Genomic DNA, 9,319 nt, shown 5'->3' on the forward strand with positions numbered 1-9,319 from the left:
CTAAAGTTGTCCGTGATGAGTTTCAAACACGCAATCTTTGGGTACTTGATGTTCTCGCAATATATGCCCACCCATCCACCCCGACCAACTACCCTCCTTTCGTTTTTGCTTTAAGTAACCTTCTGTGTTACGTAACCATACCAAACATAACGTATCATACTAATTTGAATGTCCTGGATCTACATTTACTATGTTACTGACACAGCAGCTACTCATTTTAGAATATTAGCCATATCTCCAAATGTGTGGGCTGCGCACGCCCTCCCCCATGCTCCCATTCCTCATTTCACACCTCACTAATGAACATCTCATGCCACAATATGCACACAATCTCATCAATGAGCGAGACCTGCTTGTCGCACGGGGTACTCGAGCGCTTTCCTTAATGATTTCCTCAGAAGTTATTACACCCAGGTCTCATCTACCCACACCTGAGCTCCCTGCTCATAGCCAATAGGCCACATATGGCGCTGACACTCACAGTACTGATGGCAAAAGAAAACGCACAATATGAATAGGTGCATTTGGAAAGTATTCATACCCCTTGACCTATTCCACATTTTGTTGTTACAGCCTGATTTCAAAATGTGTTTCTTTTTTCACGACACACAATACTGCATAATTACAAATTGAAAACATGTTTTTGGATATGTTTTCACATTTATTGACAATTAAATGCAGAACTATATCATTTTGAGAAGTATTCACACCCATCTGCACCCCTTTGCTATGACACTCCAAATTGACCTCAGGTACATCCAATTTCCTTTGATCATCCTTTAGATGTCAATGCAACTTCATTGGAGTCCACCTGTGGCAAATTCAATTGTTTGGACATGATTTTGAAAGAAACACACCTGTCTATATAAGGTCCCACAGTTGACAGTGCATGTCAGAGCTGAAACTATACCATGAAGTTCAAAGAACTGTCCGTAGATCTCCGGAATGAAATTATGATGAGACATACAATACGAGTCAAAAGTTTGTACACCTACTCATTTAAGGGTTTTTATTTATTTAGAATATTTTCTACATTCTAGAATAATAGTGAAGGTATCAAAACTACGAAATAACACATATGGAATCATGTAGTAACCAAAAAAGTGCTAAACAAATCAAAATGTATTATAGATTTTAGAATCTTCAAAAGTAGCCACCCTTTGCCTTGATGACAGCTTTGCGTACTCATACTCATTCTCTCAACCAGCTTCACATGGAATGCTTTTCCAACAGTCTCGAAGGAGTTCCCACATATGCTGAGCACTTGTTGGCTGCTTTTCCTTCACTCTGTGGTCCAACTAATCCCAAACCATCTCAACTGGGTTGAGTTCGGGTGACTGTGGAGACCAGGTCATCTGATGCAGCACTCCATCACTCTGGTTCTTGGTCAACTAGCGCTTACACAGCCTGGAGGTGTGTTGGGTCATTGTCCTGTTGAAAAGCAAATTATAGTCCCACTAACCACAAACCAGATGGGATGGCATATCGCTGCAGAATGCTGTGGTGGCCATGCTGGTTAGGTGTGCCTTGAATTATAAATAATTCAGAGACGGTGTCACCAGCAAAACACCCCCCACACCATCACACCTCCTCCTCCATGCTTCATGGTGGACCCTACACATGCAGAGATCATGTGTTCGATCATGTGTTCATCTACTCTGCATCTCACAAAAACAAGGTGGTTGAAACCAAAAATCGTAAATTTGGACTCATCAGACCAAAGGACAGATTTCCACCTGTCTAATGTCAATTTCTCGTGTTTCTTGGCCCAAGCAAGTCTCTTCTTGTTATTGGTGTCCTTTAGTGGTGGTTTCTTTACAGCAATTCGACCATGAAGGCCTGATTCATGCAGTCTCCTCTGAGACAGTTGATGTTGAAATGTATCTGTTACTTTTACTTTTACTCTGTGAAGCATTTATTTGGGCTGCAATTTCTGACATTGGTAACTCAAATGAACTTATCGTCTGCAGCAGAGGTAATTCTGAGTCTTCCATTCCTGTGGCGGTCCTCATGAGAGCCAGTTTCATCATAGTGCTCGATGGTTTTTGCAACTGCACTTGAAGAAACTTTAAAAATTCTTGACATTTTCCAGATTGACTGACCTTCATGTCTTAAAGTAATGATGGACTGTTGTTTATCTTTGCTTATTTGAGCTGTTCCTCCATAATATGGACATGGTCTTTTACCAAATAGGGCAATCTTCTGTATAGAATGCCTACCTGTCACGCCTTGGTCATAGTGTTTTGTGTTTTCGTTATATATTTTGGTCAGGCCAGGGTGTGACAGGGGTTTATGTTATTGTATTTCGTATTGGGGTTTGTAGTATTTGGGATCACGGCTGATTAGGGGTGTTGTATAGGCTTGGCTGCCTGAGGCGGTTCTCAATCAGGAGTCAGGTGATTCACGTTGTCTCTGATTGGGAACCGTATTTAGGTAGCCTGAGTTCGCTTTGTATTTCGTGGGTGATTGTTCCTGTCTCTGTGTAGTTTCACCAGATAGGCTGTAATTAGGTTTCACGTTCCGTTTGTTGTTTTTTGTATTTATAAGTTAGTTCATGTATCGTTCCGTCATTTGTTTCATTAAAGATCATGATTAACCACCACGCTGCATTTCGGTCCTCTCTTTCAACAAACGAAGAACGCCGTTACACTAGCTTGTCACAACACAACTGATTGGCTCAAACGCATTAAGAAGGATAGAAAATCCACAAATTAACTTTTAACAAGGCACACCTGTTAATTAATTTAAATGCATTCCAGGTGACTACCTAATGAAGCTGGTTGAGAGAATGCCAAGAGTGTGCAAAGCTGTCATCAAGGCAAAGGGTGGCTACTTTGAAGAATCTCAAATACAAACTATATGTGTATTTATTTAACGTTCTTTTGGTTACTTACATTTCAAAGTTGTGATGTCTTCACTATTATTCTACATTGTAGAAAATAGTAAAAATAAAGAAAAACACTTGAATGAGTAGGTGTGTCCAAACCTTTGACTGGTACTGTCACACCCTGATCTGTTTCACCTGTCTCTGTGATTGTCTCCACCCCCCTCCAGGTGTCGCCCATCTTCCCCATCATACCCTGTGTATTTACACCCGTGTTCTCTGTTGGTCTGTTAACAGTTTGTCTTGCTTGTTCGAGTCAACCAGCATTCCCCCTCCCCCTGCTTTTTCTAGTCTCTCTTTCCTTGCCCTCCAGTTTTGACCCTTGCCTGTTCTGACTTTGAGCCCACCTGCCTGACCACTCTGCCAGTCCCTGACCTTGAGCCTGCCTGCCGTTCGGTACCATTGCCCGACTTCTGGTTTTCTTACCCCTGCCTGTCCTGACCTGTCTTTTGCCTGCCCCTATTGAAACATTAAACTATGGTCTGCATCTGGGTCTACATCTTGGTCTCCCTTCATACCTGATAGGTACTGTATATCTGGGGAAGGGTATGCAACCATTTTTAGTGTTGAAAGTTTCCAAGAGCACAATGGTCTCCATTATTGTGAAATGGAAAAAAACATGGGACTACCCAGACCTTGCCTAGAGCTGGCCGTTCGACCAAACTGAGCAACCAGGCAAGAAGGACCTTGGTCAGGGAGGAGATCAAGAACCAAATGACCACTCTGACAGAACTACAGAGTGGTTGAGATGGGAGAACCTGCCAGAAGGACAACAGTCTCTACCACCCTTCACCAATCAGGGCTTTATGAGAGAGTGTCTAGACGGAAGCTATTCCTGAGAAAAAGGCAAATGACAGCATACCTGGAGTTTGCAAAAATTCATGTGAAACACTCTGAGAGTATAAGGCAAACGATTCTGTGGTATGATGAGACAAAAATAATTCTGTATTAAACCAGGCACAGCTCATCACCCATCTAACACCACCCCTACTGTGAAGCATGGTGGTAGCAGCATCATGCTATAGGGATGCTTTCAGTGGCAGGGACTAAGACTGGTAAGGATAAAGGGAACAATGAATGGAACCAAATACAGGCAATTCCTTGATGATAAACTGTTTCAGATTGTAAACGACTTCAGTCTGGGGGAAAGATTTATTTTAAAACAGGACCCAAGCATACAGCCAAACCAATGCTTAAATGACTTCAGAACAAGAATATGAAAGTTGTTGAGTGGTCCAGCCAAAGTCCGGACTTGAATGCCATTGAAAATGTGTGGAAAGACATGAAGATTGCTGTATACTTCAACTCCCCATCTAACTTAACAAAGCTTGAGAAAATATGCAATGAAAAATGGGAGAAAATCCCCATATCCATATGTGCAAAGCTGATAAAGCTGTAATCACCATCAAAGGTGCTTCTACAAAGTACTTACATATATAGATTAGATATTTCTGAATAAAAATGTCAATACATTTTCTCACATTTCTAAAAACATGTTTTCATTTCAAAATCGATTTAATCCATTTTGAATTCAGGCTGTACCACAGGTAATGTGGAAATTATTGTGTATTTACTTGAACCTACATTTAAATAGGCAAGTCAGTTAAGAGCTTAATCTTATTTACAATGATTTCCTACCCTTGTCAGACCCTAACCCTGCATTCATGAAAATACAAGTGTCATACATCCCTTAAAAGCTTAACTTCTTATTAATCCAGCCGCTTTGTCAGATTTCAAAAAGGCTTTACGGCGAAAGCATACCATGCGATTATCTGAGGACAGCGCTGGCATACAAAGCATTACAAACATTTTCCAAACCAGCAGAGGTGTCACAAAAGTCAGAAATAGTGATAAAATAAATCAGTTACCTCTGAAGATCTTCCTCTGTTTGCAATCCCAAGGGTCCCAGCTACACAACAAATGTTCAAAAAAAGCCCTTCTTTATATCCCAAAAAAGTCTGTTTAGTTGGCGCGTTTGATTCAGTAATCTTCCCGTTCCACTCGTTCAACGTGCATACACAGGAATCACAAAAGTTAACAATAAACTTTGTCCAAACAAGTTTCTAATCAATCCTCAGGTACCCTAATATGTAAATAAACGATCACATTTAAGACGGAATGTAATATGTTCAATACAGGAGATAAACAACGAAATGCGCGCCCTCATCCACACGCGCCACAAGACAACAATCCAAAATGAGAGCCACCTTGAAAAACTACAATTACGAATTCAAAAAACAAGCCTGAAATCATTTCTAAAGACTATTGACATCTAGTGGAAGCCATAGGAGCTGCAATCTGGGAGGATTTCCTTTGAATATCCCTTAGACAAGCATTTCAATGGGTGATGACATGGGTGATGACATGTGCTGGCTTGAGCAGGGGGACCTTGCGTGCGCTGCAGGATTTTAATCCATGACGGCGTAGTGTGTTACTAATGGTTTTCTTTGAGACTGTGGTCCCAGCTCTCTTCAGGTCATTGACCATGTCCTGCCATGTAGTTCTGGGCTGATCCCTCACCTTCCTCATGATCATTGATGCCCTACGAGGTGAGATCTTGCATGGAGCCCAAAACCGAGGATTGACCGTCATCTTGAACTTCTTCCATTTTCAAAAAATTGCGCCAACAGTTGTTGCCTTCTCACCAAGCTGCTTGCCTATTGTCCTGTAGCCCATCTCAGTCTTGTGCAGGTCTACAATTTTATCCCTGATGTCCTTACACAGCTCTCTGGTCTTGGCCATTGTGGAGAGGTTGGAGTCTGTTTGATTGAGTGTGTGGACAGGTGTCTTTTATACAGGTAACAGTTTAAACAGGTGCAGTTAGTACAGGTAATGAGTGGAGAACAGGTCTGTGAGAGCCAGAATTCTTACTGGTTGGTAGGTGATCAAATACTTATGCCATACAATAAAATGCTAATTAATTACTTAAAAATCATACAATGTGATTTTCTGGAATTTTGTTTTAGATTCCGTCTCTCACAGTTGAATTGTACCTATGATAAAAAAAATTACAGACCTCTACATGCTTTGTAAGTAGGAAATTGGCAGTGTATCAAATACTTGTTCTCCCCACTATAGGTGTTACTTTTGTCCAGAGGGTTATTCATATTGAAATAATTTGACATTTCACTCACTTTGTTTGCTGCCGCTGCCACCTACAACACTCTCCCCATTCACATGGTTTATGTCCTTCTTATAGGCAAGCAATGGGCCTATTAATATTATAACTTACATGACGGGAACGATTTGGCATTTCCCATATGACTGATGAGGATCTCCATATGGCAAATGTACGGTCCCTTACTAGACGTCCGCGAATGTTTTTAAAATAGGTCGAAGGTCTCTGGTCAGACGCCAGGGCCTGCTCTTCTGGGAAGTCGTCAAATGAAGTCTCTCGGACATTTGTTTCCTTTTTATAACATTTTCAATTTTTTGTCATTTTTCCTCTGTACTGGAAAATTCCACCAGATGGTGACAGGCAGCTTAATGCAAATGGCCAAAACAGCACCAAAGTGACATGGCCATTTCTCCTAAATGGAAAAGCCTTTGAAGACGGAATTTGGTGAGCACGGGTTTGACTTAAACGGTTTTTAGCCCAGAAACAACATGGCGTCGAGGCCTCAACACTTTTTGAGGTAAGACCCTTTTTCTGAGATTAAAGGTAAAAAATGGTAATTGAGCGCTAATTTGACCACTTCATGTCAAAGTACATGAACCGACTGAGTAAGGAAATAAAGAAACAGCCATTTATCTATCGTAATTTACGAGAAATTGTACAATGTACAATTGGTGATGGTTAACTTCTTGCGTCGAGCCATCCCGGATCGTGAATACAGCTTCAAGCTCATTACCATAACGCAACGTTAACTATTCATGAAAATCGCAAATGAAATGAAATTAATATGCTAGCTCTCAAGCTTAGCCTTTTGTTAACAACACTGTCATCTCAGATTTTCAAAATATGCTTCTCAACCATAGCAAAACAAGCATTTGTGTAACAGCTAGCGCTGCTAGCGTAGCATTTAGCGTTAGCATTAGCAGGCAACATTTTCACAAAAAACAGAAAATCATTCAAATAAAATCATTACCTTTGAAGAACTTCAGATGTTTTCAATGAGGAGACTCTCAGTTAGATAGCAAATGCTCAGTTTTTCCTGAAAGATTATTTGTTTAGGAGAAATTGCTCCGTTTGGTGCGTCACGTTTGGCTACCAAAAAAAAACGAAAATTCAGTCTTCAAAACGCCAAACTTTTTTCCAAATTAACTCCATAATATCGACTGAAACATGGTAAAGGTTGTTTAGAATCAATCCTCAAGGTGTTTTTCACATATCTCTTCATGATATATCGTTCGTTGAAAGCCTTCTCTCTCCTCTCAATCACTGGATGACTGCGTGCAGCTTGTAGATTACGCACCAATTTAGACAAAGGACACCAGGCGGACCCCTGGTAAATGTAGTCTCTTATGGCCAATCTTCCAATGATATGCCTACAAATACGTCACAATGCTGCAGACACCTTGGAGAAACGATAGAAAGGGCAGGCTCATTCCCGGCGCATTCACAGCCATATAAGGAGACAATGGAAAACAGAGCTTCAAAAATTCTGCCCATTTCCTGGTTGAAGTTTCATTCTGGTTTCGCCTGTAGCATGAGTTCTGTGGCACTCACAGATAATATCTTTGCAGTTTTGGAAACCTTAGAGTGTTTTCTTTCCAAAGCCGCCAATTATATGCATAGTCGAGCATCTTTTCGTGACAAAATATTGCGCTTAAAACAGGCACGTTTTTTTATCCATAAATTAAAAGAGCGCCACCTATATCCAAGAAGTTAATAACGAAATGTAGTTGTTTTTTAAGTTGCAGATCCCATTGCGGCGTGTTCAGACAAATCCGTTAAGGTTGGTTTCAGAGCTCTATGTGATTTCTGTGATTTTCTGAACTCACACACACATTCAATAGAGAGTAACACAGTGTGTGGCTTATAGACACGCAGAGCCTGCAATAGTTACCTGCGTTCGAACTATCAAAGAACCGTCAGACCTAGAGCTCTGACATTATATATACATGTTCTAGAGCTAAAGTCGAGAGTGCACGATGAGTTATGTGGCTCTAGAAGGTTCTCAGGCAGAGAAACAGCCAAGTATATTTGTAATGACTTCAATTCATTTTGACCACCGTGAAAATTATGACATTTAGAAAAGTCCCAGAGTCACAAGACTATGTGCATTGAAACCGCCTCGGTCCATAGCGATGGACCCTAAAGTTTCTTTCCGATAGCTCATTCAGGGATCCCGTAGCAACGCTTGGAAAAAGTGTATTTTCAGCACTAATTAAGGTTGCTGCTCGGGCTCCAAATGACCTATCGAGCCAAAACTCGGGATTCGGTGTCGGCTGAGCTAGGCCTACAAATAATGTCAGAACTGGACCCCACCAAAGTGACATGCTGGAAGCAACACCAAGGAGCGATGGAGAGGAACAAATATCACTGCTCAACCATCCCGAGTTCAACGGGCCAGTCAATTGGACATTTCTGCAGTATATTAGAGCATGTCAAATTCGTGATGGTAAATGCCCATTGTAAGACATTGCAAATGGACAGCCGTGCACCTGGTTACCTGAACGGGTTACCTGTAGGTCGGGTAGGGAGCACGCCCAACACATGCCCAATCAATATAAGGCACTCCTGGTCATTTTGGATGTTTTTCAAAACAATCGACAGAGTCCCACTTCTCTCTCATTGCACCAATGAGCGATGAAGATGAACAAATATCACTGCTCAACCATCCCGAGTTCAACGGGCCAGTCAACTGGGCATTTCTGCAGTATATTAGAGCATGTCCAATTCATGACGGTAAATACTCATTGTAAGACATCGCAAATGGACAGCCGTGCACCTGGTTACCTGAATGGGTTACCAGTAGCACATTTTTGAAATAGTTTTTAATGCCTTTAGGGGGGTGCAAGGGGTCCATGTCCGGGTAGGGAGCACCCCCCACCCGGGCCCATCCAATAGGGGGCGCCCCTGGTCATTTTGGAAATATCTTTAATAAAAACGACAGTCCCACTTCTCTCTCATTGCATCAAATTCTTACTTCCTATGGCTTTCTATGTTCAAACATGACAAATAGACCTTCTAGGTTGACCCAGAGCTTAACACAGTGATATATATATATATAATTTGGTCAGTATAAATGCCATTTGGACATTTCTTATGCCATTTGGAAATGGTTTACTGACTTTTGGGTTCAGAAGCCGACTTCCTATGATCACATATGGCAAATGGACATAACATCCTGATTTGGTACTTTCAATAATTATGTATGCCATTTAGACATTTCTTATGCCATTTGGCCATGGTTCACTGACATTTGGGTTCGGAAGCCGACTTCCTATGATCATATATTGCAAATGGACAAAACATAGGCCTTATGGAAA

Source organism: Oncorhynchus kisutch, linkage group LG1 (genome assembly GCF_002021735.2).
Source record: "Oncorhynchus kisutch isolate 150728-3 linkage group LG1, Okis_V2, whole genome shotgun sequence".
Lineage (NCBI taxonomy): Eukaryota > Metazoa > Chordata > Actinopteri > Salmoniformes > Salmonidae > Oncorhynchus > Oncorhynchus kisutch.